Source organism: Agelaius tricolor, unplaced genomic scaffold (genome assembly GCF_023055355.1).
Source record: "Agelaius tricolor isolate 1412-34295 unplaced genomic scaffold, bAgeTri1.0.p SCAF_5, whole genome shotgun sequence".
NCBI lineage: Eukaryota > Metazoa > Chordata > Aves > Passeriformes > Icteridae > Agelaius > Agelaius tricolor.
The window spans coordinates 19,770,286-19,797,312 of record NW_027269265.1 but is presented as its reverse complement, the minus strand read 5'-3'; positions in this window follow the sequence as shown (position 1 = coordinate 19,797,312).

Genomic DNA, 27,027 nt, shown 5'->3' with positions numbered 1-27,027 from the left:
GATGTTCTACATTTTCAGGCTGCCTCTGTTACTTCTCTCACCACATTATTAACTCCCAAGGAACTACTTTCTCCAGCACTGTTGTTTAGTCTCTAGAGTTTGGAGTAGGGATTTCAGTTAATGCGTTGTAAAGCCCTGATTGCACTATTGTGGATGCACTGATTTCAGCTGAACTACAGAGATTTATGCCAGCCCAGAGAGTGGTCATTGTGTGTCTGAAATAATCTAAGTTTCTTGAATTAAACCTATTTACAAAGGAAAGTATTACTCCAACCCTGGTTTGAAATCTCTAAATCTTTGTAGAATCACTTGACATGAATGATTACAAAAGAATTTGAAAGTTGATGCCTGTGGATCACATTACAGCATTCAAAGATACATATATTAAATTTACAGTAGTGTAGAAATAAGCATTTTAAAATAAACAGTAATAGAGTGAGATGCCTTTTTCAGAGAGAAAAAAGAATATTTTGTCTTCTCAATCTATGCACATCTCTTCATATCTTTAGGCAATGATCTCCCATTGCAATTTATGATGCAAATCAAAATTTGTTATAAAATGTCACTAGCTGATTCCAGTCAGGTTTTCCAGTTGTTAAACATTGTCTCTTATCAATAGATTATGATCTTGATTAAAAGATAGAATAAATCATGTCATACCTGCTCAGCAGAAAGATATCCTTTCATTTATCCATTGCATCAACAGAGAGATTCACAAACACCTAAATTGCTGAAAAGACATTTATATTAAACATATTTATTATTTAAGAATTCTTTCATGTCTTTTGTTTACTTTTTTTTCCTTAACATTTCCTTGGTACTAGGATAAATCCTTTTCGTTCTGTTTCTGCGCTCTTTAACAGATGCAAAACCAGCTATTACAATATAAGAATATTTTTTCAAATTAGAAAGATAAATATACAGCATCTATCAATCTCAGGCTATGACATTTTCAGAGCACAATAGCAGCATTCATGGAAAAGTATAGCACAGTGTTCCTAAAGCTTGCTCTTCCCATATGTAGTTTACACAGCTGCAGATTAAAGATATCTGAAGAAATATTCACATAGACTAGAGTGAGATCAAGGTATTAGAGAAGTAGAATAAAGAAAAGAGAAAAAGAGAGATAAAGAGAGAAAAAAGAGAAATTATTAGTCTCTCTAATATTAGAAAAAGACACACAAGCTCTGTCAGAGCTCCAGTGGACAGGATCATGGTGACACTGATGAAGTAAGTGCTCACCTCCAGTCCACCTGTGTGTGTCCGGTAACTGCTTACCAGACACGTACAAGCTTGGGCATCTGTGCATCTAAAACAGCATCTAGTAACTATGAAAATTAGCATGGAAATCTACTTGAAAGGAACATGAGATAGATGTAATCACTGACAGTTCTTGGACTCCCAGTCCTTTTTTATGTGATTTTCACAGGTAGACTGTTATATCTGTAGCATCAGTAGGGGTTTTTTAAAGCATTCTCATGCACAAGGAGAAAAGAAATTAAGCAGTTTTATCTATACTGCAACAATACAATCCTCACTAAAAACTATAGTACAAAATCCTCAATATTTTGTGAGTGGCAGAGTCTTTTCACCACATCTAAACAATAAGTCATTTTTTTTTTTAAATTCCATTTAAGGGGAAAAAATAAATAATTGAAATGGAAGAGAAGAAGTCCTGAAGAAAAATTGTGTTAGAGTAGAAGGAAGTTTAGTTCTCATGGCTGTAGTTGCCAAGGGAAGAAGCAATGACACCAATAAATTTAAGGCTTTTATGCTTTTTATACTGATATGCTGACATAGTTGATTATTAAAAAAAACCAAACCAAACATGCAATCGTCTGGATATCCACACAAGTAACATTTCCACACATATTCATTTAGGTATTATGCAGCCATAATTTTTAAACCTGTGTATGCTTTAACTTATCTATCCACTGATAATAGAATAGATGTGTAAATTCTCTGGTTTAATAAGTAAAACTTCAAAGTAGAGAATTCAGAACAGACACCTTACATTTATTACTGCTCTCCACTTCTAAAAGTACTTCTATGTCCTTATAATCCAAGGAAGTCAAATATGTCACAGAGATGTCTGCAGAAGAATCTCTCTTTCATTTAAAAATTATCTCATCTGTTTGAATATAAATGATAATAAAAGTCTTCAGGGTAGCAATGATCTTAGTACTTAGTATGTGTGTGGCCTGTTTCCTTGTACATTAAACAGATAAAATTGTTGTTGTTTCCAACAGGGTAAAACTGTTTTTAAACTTGCCCCTTGAAAGAGGAAGATTATTTTAAAAGAATAAAACATCATTAGCAACAAATTAAACTTAAGCTTTTTTTCAGGTTATATACCTACTTTTAATATTTTGTTTTCATAGTATATGTTACCCATGTAATCCTACTAGATTTTTAGAAACCAAGTAAAATTTGGAGAGAAAGAAAGCATCTTTTCTGATTGATTCTCATAGTCAGTAAACATAGCTATGTAAAAAGCTATTTGACTATAATAAAAAATTGGTTACAACGAATATTATTATAATTTTAGTAATATTTTTACCTGAGGCAGCCAGAGATGCAGTAAATAATAAATTGTGAGCATGCAAATGAAAAGCCAAGAGTAATTTCTGCCTGTTGTGGCATATGTGTATGGAGAGCTTACATGCAAGAGGGGAGAGAGTGAAAGTGCACTCTTTTTTCTGTTAAAGATCTTCAGACCTTACTGCAGTAACTAATGTCACCCTCAGCTTAATCTAGTCTTCTGTGAATATAAGACCTGATATTATCTCTTGGTGTATAGAATTTATATCTTTACTTTACTGTCTGATATTACAGCCAGTAATAAAGATGTTCCTTTAATAAGCAGAGTAAAAGGTCGTGAGTTCATTCCTCTTGAGTGTCGTGATGCCTGTAAAGAAGTTATAACACGCCTAACAAAATTGCCTAGCTCTTCTTGTTCCCACACTTTTTGCTTTGGTGTTAATCTGCAGGAACGATGGGGGTGAGGGAAGAGAGATAGAAATGTGCCCTGAATTATGCCGAAAATGTTTGACAGTGGGATTCAAAATAACATAATTAGACCAAGAAAAAAATAAAAGAAGTTATTGTAACTGCTATTTGGGTGATTGATAGAAAATCAGTGGGGGATTAGCAAATGAAAGTTTATATAATTTTACATTTAAAAAAAAATTCCATTGCTTGGAGTGTGGGAGACATCGTGCAAAATCCTCACTTGCCAAAATGGCATTTAGTTTTCAGTTTTACCAGGTTATTGCAGGCATTTCCTTACAAATTACACTTTGTGCCAATCCATGTGCACAGATATGTGTCAGGGATGACAGAAAAAATCTCTGGATCATAAATAAATTAATTCATAATAGTTCAGAATAAAGATCCCTAATTTTTGCAGCCTGCTCTATCTACTCGAGTTCTATGTCTGAGTTGAGAGGGGGAGAAGACGAGGGCCAAGTAGCAGAGAATACTGCAAGATGTTGTTTAAGAGGTGTCACAGGAGATTGTAGAAGGCATCTGGAACCGATATTGACCATATGTATAAAAATGAAGTTTAATTCACTATGAGTTTAATTTAGTCTGGCATGGTTATGACTTAGAAGTGCCCAGATTTCTGTTAATTTCCAGATCCCAAGGTCTTCAGCTGTTTCACCAACTTGAGTTTCTTATTTTTAAGAAAGCATCTGAAAAGGGACAAAAGTGTTACCAGAAATTAATTTAGGAAGCAAGGGAATCCCAGTGACAAAGATTGTCCCATGGGATGCAGCAAAACTAACCTGTTAGAGAAGTACTCAGTGCACTGGCTCAGACATGTATGAGGAAGGGTGGTAGACTGGTGCAGGATGCACATGAGACCACAGAAAGGGGAAAGCAGTAGGAAGTGTGAGAGAAGACACAGGAAGATACAAAAACAGGGCATATAAGGAGAAATGTGAAGAGGTCTGTGTGCACAACTGAAATGAAAGAGGAATCTGTAGGGGGACATTGACATGCTGGAAAAGCACTCTTGGAAGGAGTTGAGGTTTGGCAGAGGAGGCACTGTCCATGGGAACCTCTGCTGGATCACAGATAGCCCTGGGGGACTGGGTCCAGGGATGATCCCACAGTAGGGCAGAAATGCACCTACAGAGAATGCAGCCTGTGGAGGGACTGGGGTGGTGACAACCCCAGCGGGACTGGGGCCCATGAGGTGACCCTTACCCAGGCAGGGTAACCCTGAAGTGTACAGCAGCCCATGAATGCTCCACACTGGAGCGCAGGAAATAATTAAGAAGTGACAAGCAGTGGAGGAAAAGAGTAAGATGCAAAGGGCAGCAGAAAGAAATGGCTTTGCACTGACCTCAACCTCTTGCATTGCCCATTGCCTCTCCAAAAATGTGTGGGAAGGATTGCATATATTGTGCTACAAGAGCAAGGGAAATTGAGACTAGAAAAGGGGGAAGGAAGGTGCTGGACTGGAGAAAACCTGAGAAATAAGCAGAAAATGTAGGGTTTTTTCCTAGGGTTGTTTTCTTTCCTTTTTCAATATCTGAGACCATAACTAATAATTTATGTTAGTTGGAAATAAATGAAGTGTTAATCGTAATATCAAGACTTAAATTATGACAACTTAAACAAGGTTTTATAATATTATTTGAATGAAAATAACATTTACCTAAGCATTGGTTGAAGTTCATGTTTTACCCAAGCTGATTTGTTTATGCTTGGCTACATGCAAAGTCCTTATCTTTCTTAGGTACCAGTTCACCCCTCTCACAATGTCATTTTCAATGCTCAGTTTATTTCCACATGTCCTACCAATAATTTAGTGTTCCTTTGTGTACCTTGCTCATATGGCATAAGTGAATGCATAGGGGATATACAGATGTCCTTCAGTATGATGTGCTTCTCAGCCAATACATAAAGAGAAGGTCAATGTTTGAAACAGAAAGAGACTATGAGGGCAGTAAAATCAATGAACTATTTGTTTAATTTAACTTGGAGGATGACAACCAGCTGTTACTGCATCGAATCAAAACCAAAACAGAAACACAAGAAATGCAACAGAGTTTCCATGGGAACTGCTGTGAAATACATGATGACAGCACTTTCTGTAAGTACAAAATATGCAGAACTGAACAAAACCAAACAAAAGATAACACCAGATAGTCTTTTCTAGTCAGGAACTATTTTTTTCTGTTAGATATCACCTGAACACCAAATCAGTTTTACGTAGCAGGTAATTTTCAGAATTCACAATATTAAACATTTGTCAATAGAGTGTTGTGTATGAGTATATATATATGAGAGAGAGACAACACTAAAAAAACAATTAGGTTGAAAATCTATATGAATCTTTATGCTAAATCTCATGCAGTACTGATGTAATCCTCTCCCTAATAAATATTGCAAACCTAACTAACTTGGAGCAAAAATTAATTTAAAAGCGAACCTGATATTTGCTGACCTACTACATGCAGTTAAATACTATCCTGAAAGCTTGGGTTTAATGGTTTAATTTATTTTGTCTTAACCTGGCAATTGTAGGGAAGCAGGCACATTACCTTTCTAGCACACTGTCCCCTCTTTGATAAGTAGAACTTGAATTAGAGTGTTTCTCTCTCCTCATACACAGTTGGAGGTGAAAATCCCTGAAACATGAAGAACTCTTAGCTCAGATTTTTTTTTCTCTTTGGTGGTCATTTTGCAGCACTGTTAATCCATATCTATGTTAATCCATAGAAAAGAATAATACAGTTTATCTGGACATAGAATAGCTTTGTTATCATACCAATTAAGCAATAAATGGTACAGAAGTTACACCTATCATTGCTTTCTAGTTTATAGGAAATAATTGAAAGATACTTTTCTGTTGCAAAAGTATTGCAGAAATTTCTTCTGTTCTTTTAAAAAGAAGTTGTTTCAAGTTCTATCTTCAAGTATCTCTGATATTTCTATTTGTTTAAAATAGCAGTTGATTTTTTTAAACTGGAAGGTCCTTATTCTGTGATGAGGGAAGTAGGCTCAGCTTGTAAAGCACTTTGAGGTGAAAAGAATTATAGAGACAGATGGAAATGACAACTGCATTTAGCTTCCCAACACTTTTAATTATAAAAGATTAATGGGATTCTTTGAGAAGTGGTACCATCTCTGTTACACTACATCTCAAGGGTTTTCCAAGACAAGTAGTCAGGTTAGAGGATTTCCTTTTATTTCAAACTGTGCTTTGTTTTTTTAAGAAAATACTTATATAGGCCACAGTTCTCAGATGCTTAATTCTTAAAAATATTTTGGGAACATATAAATCAAGTTGATAATGGAAACATTTAAACTTAAAAGCCTCAGAATGACAAAAGAAACATGGACAGATATTTACCTAGAGATATATGAGAAGTCTGAGGGTTCCCAGGAGATATGTGAAGTTGGAGAACCTTTGGTAAATCTTTTGTAAGACCTGGGAACACACCACCTCTATCCTTTGATTAAACATACAGAAAGATTCTCTGAAGAAAGGAAACTGGACAAAAAATACCTTTCATCAACACAGTATGTGGAACTGATCATATGAAATAGTCTTCCAGTGACTCAGTTATAGCCACTCACTCTTCAACTTCTGCTGGTGAAATGCTCAAGTATTGAAAGTACTTAACTTTAAACTTAACTTTAATTCACAGCTGAAAGATTATTAAAGAAGCAGAAACCAGAGTTTATTTTTGTTACTTTGTGCACAGAATTGTTAGGAAACTGTGAAAGAAATACTTACTGAAAGGTATTTTAGAGGTGTATGGTTAACCACAAAACATTAGGACAAAGCAGTTTAACAGAAACTTGGAACTTTTCTTCAGCTTCTTTTGTGTCTATATCACATTGCAATTAAAGACTGCATAGACCAAAAAAACCCCACCCAACCCCAACAAAGCAACTAACTCAAACCTATTGGGGAAGTATTCATTCTTTATGAGGAATGAACCCCAAAAAGATCTTAGAATTACAGAAAAAAGGTTGATATATATGAGAGAATTACTTAAAAATCTTCTTACATCCCCTGTAGCATCTTCCTTAATATTTTCTATGACATATCAGCAGTTCTTAAGGCAAGAGGAAAACCTTTCAAAAAAGCCCCATTCAGGGAACTGTTCAAGATATGTACTTGCAGCAATTGCAGATATTTTTCTCACTTTGTGTCTCTGTTTGCATGTGATTATTTTAGCAAAAAATGACCATTATTCTATAAAGAAATATTTGAAAGTAAGTCAGAGAATCAAATGGTATTTGTGACTGTCCTACATTTTCCTTATTGGGAACAGCCTAGTTTAGAGACTTGGAATGAGATTCAGGGCAAATATATTTTCTTGTTCTATCACTGAACTGACTAGCCTTAGTCAAATTGATTCTGTTCTCAGTGTTGCTATTTCTGGGTTAAATGCAGAGAAGACAGTGACCTCATTAATGTGGTTTGACCCACTAATGAAAACCTGGAGCTGTTGTTCAGTGTTGTTTTCATAAGGAAGGTTTGAGGAAAGCAGGACGGCTGCCCCTCTGGAGTAGCACATTTTGCATGTATCCTGAAGTGCCTGCTCAGAAAGAGATTATAACTAAAAGAATCCACATTTCATTAAAAACAGTTTTCAGAACAAGGAACAAAGTTATACTCCTGTTCATTTTTAATGAAGTACATGAACTTTAATGCATACTTTACTGTGTATGAGGACAGTGTAGCATTTTGGGAAATTATTGTCACTGGTTAAACTATATTTATTTGCACCGTGTATTTTTTTTTTAAATACTGCCTAAAGAAGGTATAATTTCTTATTCAGGAACATAAATAAGCACCAAAGGTTACTGAAACATAATTAAAGATGAATAAAGACCAAACACAAGTAGAAATTTATTCTTCAAGCAGATTGAACTACAATTTTGGCATGGCTTTATAAGTGGAAATGCTAAGGCTTTCATGGACTCTATTCCAGGATAGCATGGGTAAGCCCATGGGAAAGTTTATCAGCTACCACTGATTGCAGAGAGAGGTTGTACTATCCTAGTCAGAATAGGTATCTCACTTTAAGATAACAAAAAGAAATAAAGTGAAACTAACTTCATTTTCTAAAGCCTAAAAGAAACTTGGAATTTCCTCTACTGGTGCTCAAAGTGCACCTCGCTTGCAAGAGAAAACAAGGAATGAGAAACTGTTTACACTTGCTTAAAAAAAGTTTTACTGAAAGTGTGCAAAACTTCATCTGCATTACAAAATCCTGACTAGTTCGTTAATTGAAAGGCTAGGTTTGCCTGAATAGCAGTAAGATTGTAGAGTTGAAGAGCCTGTTATCTATAGTCTTTCATCAGATTACGCTGTATTCTTACTTTTATGGAATGTCATTTTATTTTGCCATACTTGGAGAATTAACATCACATTTAAAGGCAGAAAATTATTTTTCTTCAATAAAAAACAAATACATTTTTGTTACATTAAAATTTTGCTAGCTTGGTCTTTAAACAGTACTGAATAGAAGCAGAAACCCTCATTATGCTATTGTCCATATATAATCTAGAAGGTTCACTCAAGACTGTGAGAACAACACTGGGGAAACCTTGTAGGGTGGCAGATATGGCCATGATGTTCATTCAGATGCTTCTCATGGCTGCCATTTCATTACATCGCTCAGAGATTTATTATCTGAGGCAGTATTAGAACTGCCCACTGTCCTCTGATCCACTATATATAATTTCTACATAAAGGTATTTGCTTCTATTCTGTTTGTCTTTGTTTTATAGAAAGAAAGACAGAATAGAAACAAATATCTTTATGCAGAAATCACAAAGTGACTAAAAATTACTGAAAATACAGGTTCAGAGGCATTGAAATCTTATAATCTGTGAGTAACAAAGGCTAGTATGTAATATTCCTGATTGGTAAATGGCCCTGATTTATCAGTGCTATGCAGTCATACAAAGAAATGAGTCTCAGTCTGTGCTACTCACCCTCAACTTTGATACCTCTGGGAATATCTTCACTGATATGGTGCTGATATTACCCTCTTTTAACTAAATTTTCATTCTCTTGTTACTTAAGGGAAAAAAAAAAATAACCATGAAGGAAAATCTCTTTCCTTCCCCTGGTTTACTGTGGAAAAATTCTTCCTTTCCTAAAGGAAGGGAATCTAAATGTACTCTTTAAAAAATGACCCTTAACAAATTAACAGAGGAAAATTTCTGTAAAAATAGGTGAAAAGATAACGGTCACCTTTGAAAGTTTTTGTCTGACTATCCAACAACAAACTCATGGTAAGGTATCTCAGTCTGGTTAGATACAGTGAAACTTTCTGGAATAGTATTTGGCAGACACAATGAGAACATGTTTTATCCCAGTTATATTTAATATAGTTATTTGGTAAAGTAAAAATTATGATGCATAGCATGGCAAAATTGTTAAATCACCTTTATAAACTGTCTGAGGAATAAGAATTAATAATGCATGCCACTTTAAGATGAGTAAACTGAAGTACCTATGTATTTCTTAGAAAACGCACTACAGCAGACCTACTCATGTTGTTAGTGCTCTCAGTACTAATTTAATCACCAAGTTGTTCTCTCTCATTTATGTGTGAAATTCCCAGAATGACATTACAGAGGGAGCACTGTAACCTTTTATGAAGTCAAAAAGTGCTAACAGTACATTTATACATACTGCTTCAATATAAGTGGGGATCTCCTGTTGTCACACATCTATTCTTCACTTTTGATATCTATAGTTGCTTATCTCAGTGACTCTGAGGTACATATTTTGTCTTCAGATCTAGAATCAACAATTTCATTAAGACAGTTGACATCAAAGATATATTTATGTGGCCTTGAAAAGGGTGTTTTCTTTTGCTTTGTATTTTCCTGGTTTTGATTTGTTTTATGGTCCTCTATTTTTTGGTTTGGTTGGTTGGTTTGTTTGTCTGCGTTTGTTTTTTTTTTGATTTTGTGTGTGTGTGGATTGTGGGGTTCTGGTTGATTGGTTGTTTGGGGGCTTGTTTGTGGGTTTTTTTGCAATTAAAGGTTCAGATCTGGGAAGACAGGTCTGGAATACAGCTATTTAGAAAAATGTTTTGGTATCAGACCCTGAAATATTTTTATTTAAAAAATTATTCGATCAGTTTTACTTTTTTCCCAATATTTTAAAAATACATCTAGTCTGAGTATATTGTTAGCAGCATATTAAGGTCAATTTTTTGACTTTTTTTCCCACTGAGGGACTCCATTTTGCTTTGCAACCAAATTTGAATTAGAGCAAGTATACTTGGTTAAGTTGAATTCACACATGTAGTCATTATTCCCATTATGTAAGTGATTTTAATAATTTTACAGTCGATGCAACTTGTTCAGATTTTATTTGGAGTTCTATTTAAAATATACTTTAGCCAAATTGCAAATGGTCAACCCCCTGATTATCCCACCCCAAAGTAGCTTGATAAACAAATTAAATTCTCAAACAATTTTCAGAACTATATGTTTATATCTATAAAATAGCCAATATGAAATATTTTGTAAAAAAAGAAGAGGCAAATTAAGAGTTAGACATGGAAAATAACTCAGTTGTGTGACAGTTTGCCTTAAACTTCAAAAATATATTTTTACCTATTCACATTTTAAATATTTAAAAGCACATATATCTCCTAAACTATCTGATATTTGAAATATTCAGAATTTAATAGCATTTTATTGGATATGTTGATGAGATTTCAGGTCCAAATACTCTTCATTACTTGGAGCCTAAATAAAATACTAAGTCACGGGATACAAGTAAAATTAAAGATCCAGGCAAAAATAGGCAAAAGCAAGAGCTCCCAGAGTTAAAGTTAAAATTCCAGCTTTTTCCACTTTAATTTGACTGAGACAAGTCTCACTTAGTGGGAATTCTTTTGAAGTCTCTCAGCATTTCATTTAAAACCTTTACAATATACTTTCCTGAGAGATGAAAAATCTCTCAGGAAAGTATATTGTAAAGGTTTTAAATGCAAAAATTAGGATCTTAAAATCTCACTCACGTAAATAATTAGAGCTGGAGATCCCTGAGGGCATCTGAAGTGTTGCAGTACCTTTGTCTGGGAAAAACTCTGGAAGGGATAAAAATGGCTTAAATGTAAACAGTGTTTTCCAAGCAGAAAGATCTCCAAGTGACAGAACAGCATAGCAAGGCTGCGCAGCCTTTCAGAACAGAAACTAAAGAAGGAATTTGCTTAGTGCAGTGGAAAGCTTCTGAACACACCCCTCTCACAGGTTCAATCTAGATTCTAATATGTTTGCCTGTGGGCATTTCTGTACTGCAAAATGCAGAATAGACACCATTCAAATGGCTTTGAAGGAACCATAGCTCTTGCTAGTGTGGCAGTTAAAATTACAATAGATGTATGTGGGTGATTTAGGCAGCACTAATTAGTACCATGCTGAGAGTGCTCTATAACTCTTAATTCAGGCATTAGTTAATTTGGCTTTGAGAAGCTTTTTACCATGCTGCTTGGCTTATTCTGGAATGGCCAATATGCTTCCAAATGAGTTTAATACTAAAAAAACCCCTTGAAATTTGAAACTGATATAACTCCATTGGGAATAGCTACTCCAGCATCTTCTTCTAGACAGTTTTGTGAAAGAATTTATGATTTACTGAAGGCAGGCAGAAGACAGCACATCACTGTACATCACTGTGCCAATACCTCAAGCACATAGAAAGTACAAAGTTGATCTAATGTAATAAGTCTCTTAGAAAGAAATATCTGGGAAAAAAAATAGTAGATAATGGAAAAAGGATTAGTCTTACCTAGCATTAACCATCAAAAATTAAACATCTCATCTAAGTTACTTTGCTTATTTGCTTTCCTCTGTAATCACTAGAAAGATATAAACACCTAAGTCATGACCTTAGTTGTTATCTGCCAATACCCCTGTTATTAGGGAGTTTAGGAAACAGCTTTAAGCAAAATGCCTGAGTAATGTTAGTGTGAAATGAGCTCCAGCTGTTACATGTTTTGGCTGATATTTTAATGATAACTGGCTGGTTTATCTGGAACTTTGTAATGCTGAAAGTATTAAAAATGGGGTTTTGTTTCTCATTGACTGAACTCATTTACTTGTGAGTGGTTTAAGTTTTAAATTGAAGTTTGAATAATTTATGGCATTTTCATTAATTTCATGTTCTTTAAACTGATTTTTTTTTCCTGTAGAAGAGCTGATTTGGTGTATTCATGAAACAGAGCCAGTGATATATCTTCTGTTCCTAAAATAAAAAGCAACCTTGACTGAAGATCTTCAAGAGTTTTGGTCATTTGGATTTATACCTGTTATTGAAGTTCTTTTCTGCATTTTAATGTGTAATGTTTTAACTACAACTGTTAATTATGGTAGGTTATCATAAATGGCAGATACTTTATTTGACAATCATTATCTAAAGGTCTTTTTTTAGTGTACTGTAACACATCTGAGAAAAAAAAGACCAGAGCATCAGAGTACTCATTTGCAATTATTTTTCTTTTGCTTAGTTTGCCACATGAAATGGGTCTGGAGCAGTAATTTCCTGGGCAGCCACTCTACTAAGACATAAGATACAGACATAAATATTTGACTAGGGAGATTAATTTAAGTGAAAGTTTTGCCAAATTTAGCACTGATTTTGAAAAAATACTAGTCTATTATTCACAGAGAATGATGCAGTAAATTGATAGAGCAATGAAAAATTTGGTCAGATGAAAATTATTTGTTCATTGGAAACAGCCATATCTTCAGACTTAGCAAATGATTTAAGTTTTTCCATATATGATCGTTTCTAATAAACACTATCAAATTGGTAATACTGCAGCTAGAAAATATAAATAGTCCCATGGTTCAGAATATGGATCTCTTGCAGAGATTTATGAATAAACTTAAGAATGTACTAACAATACAGTTTTGATGACAAGAAATATTTCATAAATACTTATCTTCAAATTATCCAGTCCTTAAAATATTAACTATTTTAGAGGAACTGTTTCAGGCAGGAGGAAGTACCATACAATACAGAAAGTTTATAAAAAGGTTTATTTTTAGATTTCAGATTCTACAAAAATTTTTTTTAGAATCATTCTGAATTTTGGTTGAAAAAATAAAATAGAGGCATATATATAAAATCATTCCAATAAAATTCAAATTAAAAAATATTAATGTATTACTGAAGAGTTTTCTTATTTTACTTTTACTGTCTTAGTTTTCTTGACTGTCATGCAATCCACTAGCTGCACATATAAAGTGGACTTGATCCTGTGACTAAAGTTCTGTACAAGTCCACAAAGAAAGAACAGAACAATACCTACAAAACTGACATCTGAGAAGATACACCAAATTATGGTAGTTTGAGATACTAAAATACAGAGGCAGGAGAGTTAGCATCAATATTTTTCAAAACTCAAAAAAAAACTTGAAGTAAAAAAAAAAAGTAGGGGAAAAGATAATTACATAGCCATACTGCTTGTAGGTTTGGGAATGGAGGTGTAACATATTAAGCAAAGAGGGTTCTGGGTTATTTCAAACTTGGCATTTTAAAAAGGTATCAGTTTCACAGAACTTCATTATTTTGCACATTAGAAACATAGCTGAAAATCACAAACATTTGGAAACCCCCAGAACAGCTTGCAGATAACTGATAGCAGCATCCAGGACTTTTAGTAGCTATTTGGCACAAAGAGAGGAATTCACAGTAAGTCTTCTGAGCCCTATGCAATTAATTATTAATTATTACTTTGTTTTTTACTGTCCATTTTTACATGAGTTTTGCCGTAAGTATCTTCATGTTACTACAGGCTTAATTGTAATTACCACTGGCTGCTCCTTTGTGTGAATTGACACAAGCTATTTAAGCAACTCTTTCTAAGAGAGTCAAAATTAACTGAGAGAAGTTAAGGTATCTAAAAGCTTTACAATATTGCTAGAAAATTAAGCTCTATGCTGATACTTAAACCCAAATTTTCCAAAAAAATAACACAGTATTTATTTTTTGAGATTCCAGTCCAACACTTTAGGGAGTTCATTGCTGCAAGAGCCTCACTACTGTCAAAAACCACCATATCTTTATTTTGAACAATAAAAGGCAGTGAACTGGTGCGTTTATGCCATTTAGCATACATTGGATTGAAACAGTAAGTAAGCTCTACAAAAAAAATCTTTGCTGAAAATGATTTCTAGGAACATGGAGGGAGAATCAAGGTCCACCTACCCCATCACCTTGCCTCTGCTACTTGGTTCTTATTGATAAACCACACAATGAAGAAGGAACAAAACCACCATTATTGCTTCCAATCATTAAAAGAGTATTCAAACAGTGGGATGATGCTTGTTTCCACATGACTCAGAAAAGGAGAACTCTTACTCTGAAGCACAATGGATAACATCAGGCAGTTTTAGCAGGTGTCTACGTTCATTACATGTTTTGAGGTGTTTGGGTCTGAGCAAACGTGTGTCACACCTATTGCTACTTCATACCAGTAACTTCCCCTAGTCAGTGTGCTATTTTAGATATCACATTTCTCAACGATACATCAAGAAAACTTGAAATTCTAGAGCTGCTAGGTTTCCCATGAAGATTCATTAAGAATTTCCTCCCTGAAGCCACCAAGAACTTCCTTCATTCTTTATGAAGAAAATTCTAGTTTTATAGCATAAAGTAGAAGAAATTAAAACATCCCTGTTCTTCATTCCTTCTAGAATAGGCTACATTCTATGACAGAGAGAAAGACTAATCACAAAATCAAAACATATCTTATTTTCTTGACAACTTGAATGGAATAAAATTTGTTCCTTTAATGTCTTTCTGATACTCTCATTTAGAGCTAAATAAAAAGCATTTCTAAATAACAACAGAGCTGTAATTCTGCTGGAATCATTAACATGGTTTCTTCTGGGTTTAGCTGTAAACTCTAATACATCAAAAGACAATTTTCTTCTTCATATTTTCCTCACTTTAAATTTGAACGTGGGAGGGTGTTGGTAATTGGGAACGAAAATCCTTATTTTATCTGGCAGTTTGTCTGGGTGACCCTGAAGCATACATTTTGAGATAGAAATATAGTATAAAAATATTGATCAAAAAACATAATTCAACTCTTCCTTCATTATGCCCTCAGAATTAGAAAAGTCAATCACCATTGCAAGCTGAATATGGTATCTGCAGCATCACTTCTGCATTGACAAATAATCAATTTGAACAATTTCTGGGGAGCAATCTTTAAAAGTTTTAGCTCCTTGTCCTAACTCCCTTACTTAGAAAACTGTTATGGACTTGAGTGTTACAGCTTGAAATATTTTCCCAGTTTCTACCTTAATATTATTCCTGAGCCATTTACATCTATTTCATCATACATCAATATTACCCAAAAATATCAAGGAAGAAGTTAAAATTGAGAACTGGACATCCTCATATCTTTATGCTCTTTCTTGGGAACGAGGGCAGGGGGACATGGGGGGAAGATAGTTAGCATTCAGAAAGGTTTATTATTTATCAGTCTCAAGCACTTAACCCTGAAATAGGGTTAAACTCAGAATCTTGTCATGAGCAAAGAGAGAGCATCTTTAACATTTTAACCTTTTTGTGCAGATTGGAACAACAGGAGCTTGTTATGGAGGTGTACCATAGTGCAGGTAAACAGTCAAACATTAACGGGAAAACAATCAAAAAAATTACAAACTAAGTAAATAATGAAAAAAACCCCAAAAAACAGAAAAGAACCAAGTAAATTCAAACAAACAAAAAGGTTAATAAAGGCAAACCCTGCAAGCAGTGGGAACTGCTTCCTTGTCCTCACACAAGTGAACTAAGCTTTGATAACTCCCTTGCTGGGGAAGTACAATCACACAAGCCTGAAGGTGCTCATCTCTGGTGATGGGCCATCACAGGCCATAATGGACTCAACTGCACTGACTCATTAGGCAGCTGTAATGACTTAGAAGGTGCCAATTGATTTCTACATGAATTTCAACCAATTGGTGTGTTTGTGGGTTTTTTTTCCTGACACTGGGCATTGATTTATAGCTGGTATATCTTCACCTCTGGAGAAGTTGCATACACACAGGCACAGCTGTGGTGACAAAGGCAGTATGATGTTCACATTTACTGGATAGATGCTAAATAATGCATAAGGAAGAACTACATACCCTGAGATTAGCTCAATTGGTTACAGTATGGTGCTAACAATACCAAAGCTGTGGTTAGATCCCGGTAAGGGCCATTCAACTTGAGTGGTACTCAATGATCATTGTGGGTCCCTTCTAGCTAAGAATATTTTGTGAAATCAAGGATGCTTCCCGTTGCACAAACCACTTGGAAGGGCAGTAATAGGCTCCTTGCATGGCATTTGCTAAGCTTTGATTGTTAAATGAAGCATTCTTCTGTTTCATAGAAGTTTATCTCTGGGCTCACTCCTTTCTCTTGCTGTTGAAAAGGTGAATTTTTAGAGAGTATCTTATTGCCTTTGTGCATTTATGTACTTTTTTTTAATGCCACAGAAGATTCTCTCTTGAAAGTAAAACATGTTCTATTTCAAGATAACAAGTATTTTGCCACTTAGAGGTAGCCATTAATAGGCTTAGCACTGAGTAAATGAGATTCCTGTAAGGACTTACCCTATTTTACTGCCATGGACATAGACTGAGAAGTCCAGGATGGAAGATCCTTGAAGATTTGTTATCCTTCATATCATCCATCAACTAACTTACTTGGATAAATGTTCTGCCTCTGTTTTCAGAGAGCCATTTCTAACTTTTCTAAAATGACATATATAAAGAAAATGGTGTCATCTAAATTAAATAAATACGTGGCCATTACTTAGATGTTCACAGTCATAAAGGCAAAGGTACCCTACAAGCTGTCTGCAGAAATTCTGAGCCAGTCCAGTTTTCAAAAGAGGGATGTCCTTGAGAAAAGCAGAAGTCAGTTAAAAACCAAACAATATTACTACTGCAGGCAAAGTGTCTTAGGTGTGGGAGTCAGCGTTGCAACACTAAGGATCTAAAAATATAAGTGAAGCAAAAATTTAATAAAAGTTATGTAAAAATTTCAGACATCTGAGAATAACTTTCCAGTCGAGCTCTGCCTGTGCAACTTGTCAATACTTTCCTGTTTTTCCTTTTTTTGTATTCCTGGTACAGGTCTTTTCTGTGTATTCAACAGCCACTTACTGTGAATCAGTGTTTTGTCTTAATTCTTGAAATAGAGTTGAAGGAGAGCTCTGCAGCCATTCAAATTTAAACTGACCGTAGTTAATTCACTTGGACACTATTGTTCTCTGACTATTTCAGAGAATGAATCAGAAAGGTAAAGTCATCAATAATTTAGCAGTATTGGATTAACAGAGAAAAAGCTAGCTAAAAAAAAGAAAAGCTATAGACAAAATCACTTAAATTAAAATGGAAGTAAACAAAAGAATAAGGAATTTTGTATGCCACAATTGAAGTCTGTAAAAACACTTCCTGAGAAACAGAACAAAGATATTTTTTCAAAGCCTGGCTGGAATCTTGAATATTTTATCACAGATCATAAGGACCACACTACCACATTAGAGCAAAGACCCAATCAGCTCATGATCTAGCCTGTCAGAATGGGTGAGCCTAATATCTAGAAAATTAGAGGGCTTGGCAGTTACCAAAGACAAGTGTCAGATTTTTGCGCCTGGGGTGGGGTTGTCCTGAAAGTATTTACAGGCTAGGGAATGTTGAATACGAGTCAGCAGTGTGCCCTGGCAGCAAGGGCCAGCCCTGTCCTGGTGTCGTTGCTGGCTGGGTGAAGGAGGGGATTGTCCTGCCCTACTCCCCACTCAGGCAGCCTCACCTCAAGTACTGTGTGTAGTTTTTGGCACCACAATATAAAAAAAAAAAATCAATCTATTGGAGGGTGTCCAAAAGAGGGCCCCAAAGATGGTGAAGGGCATTGAGAGGAAGCTGTGTGAGGAGTGGCTGAGGTCACTTGGTCTGTTTAGCCTGGAGGAGACTGAGGGGAGACCTCATTGCAGTTACAGCTTCCTCATGAGGGGAGGAGAAAGGGCAGGCACTGATCTCTTCTCTGGTGACCAGTGACAGGACAGGACAGAATGGCCTGAAGTTGTGTCAGGCCAAGTTCAGGTTGCCCAAGGTTCTTTACCACATTTCTGGAAATATAAGGGACTATGTGCTTGAAAGAGCAATGTTTCAAGAAATTTGCTTAAATTACTCCTAGTCCTTTCTGAACTGTGATAATTATTTGAAACATGAATATTTCAATTTATCTTTCTTACTTTTCTTCATGTTGAACAACAAAATGCAGAAAGCTTGGGATTTTCCTTGACTTAAAGAGGTTCCTCTCTTGCTGGATATGGCCTAAGTGAGGACAAAAGTACACTCCTACTGTAGGGTATATAATGAATGTTGCATCATTATAAATCTCTGTGAGGGGAGAAAGAAAGGGATGAGCTGTACCAGGCACAGAAAACCAGAGATCTACGGGCTGCAGGTAGTAAAGCTTGTGTTGGTATCCGGGAATCATGAGGGATTTCAGAGCAGTTTTCAATGTTATGGATTTTTAGTTGTGGAATGGACGCTTTGGTTACTTTGGTTACTTACACTTTGGTAAGATTCCAAATGAAAACTCACCAGTAACACTCGTGTTCTCTGGTAGGTGGCTAATGTTCTTACTAATCTGTGATTAGTTATAGTGATAAATGAGCAAGATAAATGTATTAATAAGGAAGACTTCTGCTTTAAAATGTCTGTCAAAAATATCTTGAAGGAAATATCTATATCAACCTTAGTTGGAACTGCAATCAAGCTGTTTTGCAGAAAGAGCATTTGACAAAGTTAGCAAAAATTAAAATATCTTGAAAGCATCTCTAAAATACAGTTAATTGGCCCTTCAGTTGGAACTATACTGAGAGGCCATTTGTGTTTTATTTGCAAAAAATCAAACCTCAAGGATATTTTGTAAGATTGTTTTCCCACCTCTATGGGAAGCATTATTATATTTAGAGGCACACAAGAAGTGTTCTGATTGCACTTTTGCATATTCATTCATGGTATGAAAATAATCTTTGAGTGGATTTTTTTTCAAATGATTATCTGTCATTTCTGTAAGCAACCAGGTCACTAATAAGGAAACTGGCATTACTTTTTAAATATTGGTATGCTTATTATATTTCACTTTTAATTTAATTTATTTCAGTATTATGAAGCATGGGAGAAACACTCTAGATTATGTTTCATATAGGTTTGCACTGATAGAACTATGGTACACAACAACTGCAAATATTAATCAGCTGCTTGCTGCAGTTGGTAAGAAAGCTGATGTTAATCAGATTTTTTTACATTGCAATTCTGTATGCTTTTATGATGGTCCAGTACACTGAGTGATAAATGAATTTTCAAGTGGAAAAAAAAAAAAAAGAAAGAAGAAAGCTAGCAACATAGTTCTCACATACCAGGCATGATTTTGTAAACTGAAAGTCAGTAAAAAGCAGAAGTAAAATGGTAAGATAAATGGAAACTTTTTTTAGTGTATTTAGTTTGCAAAGAACACCACAAGTTAAGAATAGCAATCCATGTTCCTCTCCATAGTAATTTCTAATACCTTGGAGAAAATGGATCCCCAAAGAGTTAATGAAGTTATACATGAACTGAGACCATCCTGTGAGCATCTAGTGGCTCCATAAACCCTTGATGCACTCAGGAGTTAAAGCTGTTACTCATGTATCTGTTTTTATGAACAACAACATATAACAAGGGTCAATTCAAATAGAATCTTTCATGTACATAGAACTTTGTCTACAACTTAGTAGTTCATACATACTTCTAATTTTAATTTCTGATTGTATTAAGCTATATTAAGTTTTCTTTTTTCTTTCTCTGTTTCTTCCTCACTAGGGAAGAAACAGCTCATATACTGAGCAGCTTCCTCACAGCTGCTCAGTATATGAGCTGTGTAGTTGCACCTGCAGTGTGTAACTTTGCAGAGAATCACTCTTTGTGAGGAAACCCCTTATACGGTTCCTTCTTTTTTGAAGGGGTTCTTCACTGCCCTTCTGGTTTGCTTAAGGCTTATCAGGAGCTCCTGAGATCACAGAGCAGGCCTGAGGTGGGGGAGGATGTACCATTACATGCAGACAGAAAATTGCTTGAGTAGCCTGCTTTTACTGGAAAAGTTTTCTTTCAGGCACACGTGGTCAGTCAGTATCTCATGTTGTCTGGTCAGCTCTTTGTCTTGTCCTAATGCTGTGCAAATGGCTGAACTTTTATACGAAGATAAATTTGCACAGACCACTGTATCAATCAGTGTAATTACAAAGACGATGCTAAAATCACCGAATTTACTTCACTAGTGCTGCTTCACAACCTCTGTTCTGCATTTTCACTATAGTTCTGTGCTTATAGCCCTGAGAAAAGAAGGTACTCTCATAGTGGAAAAAGCAGTGACAATGAACTAGAAAAAAATTCACTCTAAAGTGAGAATCATCTTCTCTGGGATTCAGATTTAAAATATTTTAACTATTACCTGGAACAAACTATCTAACAGAACACTAGTGCAAAAGGTTACCATGAACTCTGTTAACTTCAGCCCTACTTAAAACACATAGACTAAAAAAGATTTTCAAAAGTAGTCATATAAGTATCCATGGAGAACTCTCTTTATTTATTCTTTTTAAGATTGTGAATTACTTATGGCCTCAAAATATAATGAAATTTTTGAATTTATTTAATTTTTAATTAATTATTAGAAATACATGCATCTTCTGGTTTCCAACTGTTAGTGGCAATTACATTTGCTTGAAATATGAACCAATATTTTCCTCCAGCTGCTCTTTATTGCTGTCACATCGAGGTTTACTGTTATGGATCAAGAGTAACAGGACACTAGTAAATCTAGTGTGCAATAACATATCAAAAAAGAAAAAAATCAACAGTGATATTAGTATCCAATTTGAACATTAAAAACCCCAAATGAAATAAAACCAATTGACCAAACTCATACTTTTAAAACATAAATATTTATCCTAGTGCTCACAATCATGTTTCATTGAAATTCCTTTTATGACTCTATCAGAAACTGAAGTGAGAATAAGGTAGCAGTCAGTTCCTGTCAAAATGCACAGAATATTAAAGGCCTTTTTTGAAACTGACAATTCACTTATAAGGCAGCCAGTTTTATTAGCTCTGATATTTGTAACAAGGCACTCTTTCAGCTGTTCTTCTTTGAAGTGAAAATTAAACTTTAGAAGAATCATATAATTATAGAATCACGGAATATCCTGAGTTGGAAGGGACCCAAAAAGATCGTTGAGTCCAGCTCCTGGCTCTGCACAGAACAGCCACAAGAGTCACACCACGTGCCTGACAGCATTATCCAAATGTGTCCTGAACTCTGTCAGGCTGGTGCTGAGACCACTTCCCTGGGGACCCTGTTCCAGTGCCCAGCCACCCTCTGGGTTAAGTTTATGTGGTTGGTGATTGCCCAGACCTCGAATTTATCAAGAACCATACACTGGACTAATCTAAGCCAAAACAAATGAAGAGCAAAGAAACCAGTTAATTCAGGGAAGAGAGCTTGTGTTCCAAAATGCAGCATGTGGCATTTCTGTGGAAATTAAAACTGAGTAAGCCTAGCAGGGATCACTAACTTCGCAGTATCCTCAAGAATTTTGGTTGCTTGTTTTTCCTAGATTATTTCTAGGTCCACTGGAAATTTCTTTCTAGTGCAATATTTTACCCTCACCCACTTTAATGAAACTTGCATTCCATGATATACTTTTGTTATTCTAATCAGGATATAAGTACTTCAAATATAATTTAAGGTTCTCATGATATATTCATTTTGTTATAAAACATTGTTTGTAACATAATTTTGCATAATAATATAACACATCATTATATATTATTATAAAATACATATAACTACATGTAAATAATATGCATTTTGTATAGCATGTGTACATATTGTGTATATATAACAATAATATATATATTATACACACATATTATATGTAATTATCAAATAATTACATATAATAAATTTTATATATTATTATAATTATACAATACAATTACATTTAAGCTATAGAAACTTGCTATTTTATTTTATTTTATTTTATTTTATTTTATTTTATTTTGTTGGGGTTTTTTTTAATATTATCAGTAAAACTTCATGGACACAATTTATTTTTGAGCAGTTACAGTCTAGGGAGTGATATCACCATGGGGTTGACAGAAAAAAGACTTGTCTGTCTCTCCTATGTGTCTGGATCAGTTTTTTCTTACTGTACTGAATTTACACGTGCTTTAGATATTCCCAATATATGGAGTTAGTTCTACTACAATAAATGAAGTAGTGGGCAAATATCTCTCCTATTGCAATGAATCAGAACCCATTTTCCCTGTACTTTCCTCCTTTCAAGGAAACTATTTCTGGAATCTTTTTTTCAGGATCAAAGGTATCTTGTTACCAAGACATTTCAGTCATATACATTACCTTTTTTTTAAGCATCCTGTCAGTGAAAATTTTAGTGTACTTTGATTACTAAGTAGTTTAAGCTCTATACCACTGAAAATTTTTATTTTCTACTGCATGACAAAAAAACTCAGACAACTGAGTGTCAAGATCTTACCTTCAGCTGACCTTTGAGAACTGTATGCCCAGTGAGAAAACTTTGGTCATATTTGACTTCTAGAGTGTCACAAGATTTCAGTGTTTCAAATCTATTAAATCTAAACTTCCCTAAGAGTTAAAACATTTATTGTTTTCATTCTTTTCACCAGCCCTCAGAGCACATTGTTCTTCCCTACCCTCAAGGGGAATATTTAACTTTGATTTCTGTTCTTTTTCCTTGACTTTAGGAAAGTTGTCTGATTTGATTTGGCCTCTTGAGCATATGTTGTCTCTGAAGCCTCAATCCATACTTTGGGAGTGGCTGGGATGGTCTCCATTTAGCTTCCTTCCACTATGTTGAGAAATTTTGGACATGACAGACCAATATGCCTCTGGAAAAGCAGAGTTAAAGCAAAAAACCCAAACAAAAATATTTGGTTTTCTTCTTTGTCTGTATAGCTCTTCATAATCTGCAACCTAACTTTCAGGATAGGTTAACCAAACATTCCCATTTCCAACTAACTCTTCATATATTGACTGAGATTTGTCCTTAAGAATTGGTGGGTCAGAAGAACTGTAATGTTAATTTGACTGTGATGTTACAAAACTGCATCTATCACAGAATAACTGTATATCTTATTGCCAACAGTCCCTGACATTTAGGAAGCCAAAGCAAATAGCAGATTGTAAAACCTGTCATACTTTTCTTGAGTTACTAACCTTCAATCTGCCAAAACATACATTCAGTTGATTGAAATTTTAGATACCTTTTCTTTAAGGAAGATCATTCTAACTGAACAAGTTATTGGCTGATTAAATTGTTACTCTTAGTGATCCAGTTCTATCCTCATTAATTTTAAAATTAAAAACTTTTTGGGAACAATAGAAATATTAATATGTTCTGAGACTCATACTCAATGCTTTGAAATGCATATCAGTTGTCCATTTTGAAGAAAAAAGAGTATAAAGACAGTGATTAGCAGAGAATGATTTATTAATTTACAAAATTATTGCATGGTAAACAAGGTGATTTGGTGTTACTAAAACTTAATTTCAAAAGTGCTTTCTTTGAGAGAAAAGGAAAGAACCAGAACAGCACTGCAAAGGCAAATATAATACTGTATAAATAAACTTTGCAAAATTGGGTGTCACACTTCCAATCATAATTTGTGATACGTGATTAGTGAACTACTCATCCAAGTGAACTACAGAAAGGTAATAAAGTACCTCTTTGGGTTTTTTTTCTGAATATGGCAATCATATGGTAAAATAAATAATAATCTCAATATATTGTCTCCTGTGTTGGCAACATGTGCTGCAGCAGGGGGTCACATATTCCTACAGAAATAATATATTATTATGCTTAACATTCTCTCAGAAAAAGGGATAGCTTGTTGTCTTAGTGTCTGGCTGCCAGTGAAACAAAGCATATGAGATGGTTATGAAAAGGCTGCACAGTTGGAAACATGCATACTAACTTAACTTGTACTTCATGCCTCTCCTTCAGCATCAAAAAGACTTTCTAGGGTTTTGGTGAACACAGATTTGTCTGACTTTTTATTGCCCCTGAGAATGTACTGACCAAAGTACCTGCTTATTTTGTGTACATGTATAGCAAAGGCAAGTAAATTACATACAAATGAGTTCAGAGTGAAAAAATATTTGAAATTTTTAACTATCTGAAAAGTGAGATTTTGAAACAGTCTTCTAATAGTGAAGTCAGCTTAAATATGGATCTTGATAAATTTGCATAAAGGACACCACAGTATGTGTTCCTTAAAGTAGGGCATAGGACACTGTAACAAATGAATTTCTCTCCTGGCTTCCTAAATTATAAAATTCTGTATTATCTGTTATAAAACACTGTGTTTTATATTCTGTGTTAGAATTGTGTCAGAATTCCTGCTGCTTCTACAGGTATTTTGAGATGGATTTTGATTTAAACACTGCCATTAAAATTTACATTTAAGTAGGGCACCAAATTTTTTTGAGAACATTTGTGTCATTAACAAGTTATATCCATGCCTATGATTCAAGAGGGGTCCAAATTTTATTACAGAATATTTTCCCCTTAAAAATAACTGAGCACTGTAAAAAAATTAAGGTTACCCTTAAGAGAAATGTATATGAAAAACGAGTAAATTTGATGTACTCTATGGAGAAGTTTGGATGTGTGCTGATCTTTGATCAATTGGTTGATCTGAAGATGTGGTGTTTAAATACCTTTTAGAAAAGTTAAGGGTTTTTCTCCTTTCCTCTCATGTCTGGATTTGATCACATTTTTGTTTAAAATTACCTCTTGGAGGCAATAATTTCTGTCCTAATGTGCAATGTCCAGGTTACTTATTTAAATATCTGTATCCATCATGTTCTTTTAAATTATATGATGTATTTTTTTGAGATGGACTAAACTTAAAAGCAGCAGCTCAAGAGCTGATTAATGGCCTTATAAACTGTGAGGAAAGAAAAAGCTTTAGCACATAAAGAAAACCCTTACAATGAGTCATGGTCAGCATGTTCTCATAATTATTAAAATGTCACAATTTTTTAGGATAAAATGAAACATTTTCTGTTCTGTCTCAAGTTTAATTTCTAAAAAAAAAAATAAAACATGAAATTCCTTTCATCTAAAACAATTCCTCTTGAGTTTTTCAAAGATTCCAAAGAAGTACAGTTTTTTTTCTTTCTTGTTTCTCCCTTTTACAGAAAAATAAATAATAATTTATCAATTTTAGTGCATGAAGAGTTAGTTTTGGTTAACTTGTAAAAATAATAAAATTAATTCAATATTGGACCTTGCAAAAACCCTGAATTTTGATGTCTTTCATATCCAAATCTGAAGTTTTTGTTAAAGACCTATAACAAAAATAAAGTGCTTTGAAAACAGAGAATTTCTACAGCTTTTTTTTCTAAAAACTTACTAGTGACTGATACCATTCCCTCCACACAGCCTCAGAAATATCTGTAGTCTAATTTTGAAGTGATATACTTACCATATGTGCCTATAATAGATTTCACAGATTTATTGTGAAGAATGGAGATATTCTTACACAAAGATTACTATGGTAATGATCCATTCCTAAAACTATTTGGACAATGGTCAGGAGGACTGTCTCATACAATAATCATAATCAGCTATTACATGAGCTATAATTGGATCTAGCCGTAATGTACTTCATCTTAAAAAAGATATCTCAGATAGCATTTATCGAAATAATCCTGAAAAGCCTTATTCACTCCATTAAATTAAATAGAAAACAAGATAGACTAGACTAAATGTTGGAATTTGCATTGCACATACATGAAGTTTATATTAAGTTATTCTCATTTCCTATGTCTAAAATATAAAGGACCTATATGACTTGTTTTCAGCTCTTGCATTTATTTTTCTTCAAAAGGTATTAAGTTCTTATTGTCCAGCTGAATCTTTAGGTTTTGTTCTGCATTTCTGTAAAAATGTTCATGTATTCTCATGTCCAGAGAAGAGCAGAAAAGTCTGTGAAGGTTGTACATGTCTTATGAGGAAAAATCAAATTAACTGGAGCTGTTTCGCCTGTTGAAGAGGATGTTCAAACAGGACCACACTGTTATCTACAGTAAGCTGAAAGAATAATTATCAATTTTCTGTATTATGTACTCTTTTCTATGCTTTGAAAGAAGAGTTGAATTTTGATACTTATTAAAAATAAATCAGTTTAGCTTGGTATTGGTTTTTTTTGAATTTTTTTCCTTTTAAAATCTTCTCCATCACATGCCTTCCAATAGGATCCCAATACCTGGCCTTCCAGATATGAATGCTAAAACTATATGAAAGAGAATTAGGTTAGTATGGATATATATGCTGCTTGAATCTTGGAGAGCTTAATGAGCATTTATTTAGATTAGAACAGTTTGTTTCATCTCTTATGATTGATCTGTCCTGGTGTTAAGTTTTTCCTAATTCCTAGAAAATTTTCCATTGCAATAACATATTATCATGTTCTACTTTATAACTAATGCACAGATCAATTTGTTCTAAAGAAGTAAAAATTACTTATGACAAAGCAGTTTAATACAAATTTGGAACAATCAGAAATTCTATCTGGTTCTGTTGAAACTATCCCAGATTTTGGCTACAGCTATGAGATTTTCCAGAACAGAAGTGTCTGAAATTAGCCTTCCTCTTACTTCATTGCAAATTTTACTGTATCATGTTTTTCCTTTTTCAGAAAAGTAAAAAATTATCCCCGCAGGGATCAAAATAACTTTAACTATGCTAATTTCATGGAAACTATGTATTGGATTTATACCTTCAGGATATTGTCTTTCTCAAAAGCACTTCAATGAATGGTGTGAAATTTTAATTTTTCAGTAAACCTACAAGCCTTTTGTGAAGACAAAACTTGATGATTAAAAGACATTTTGGCAATGATTTAAAACATAAATTATAT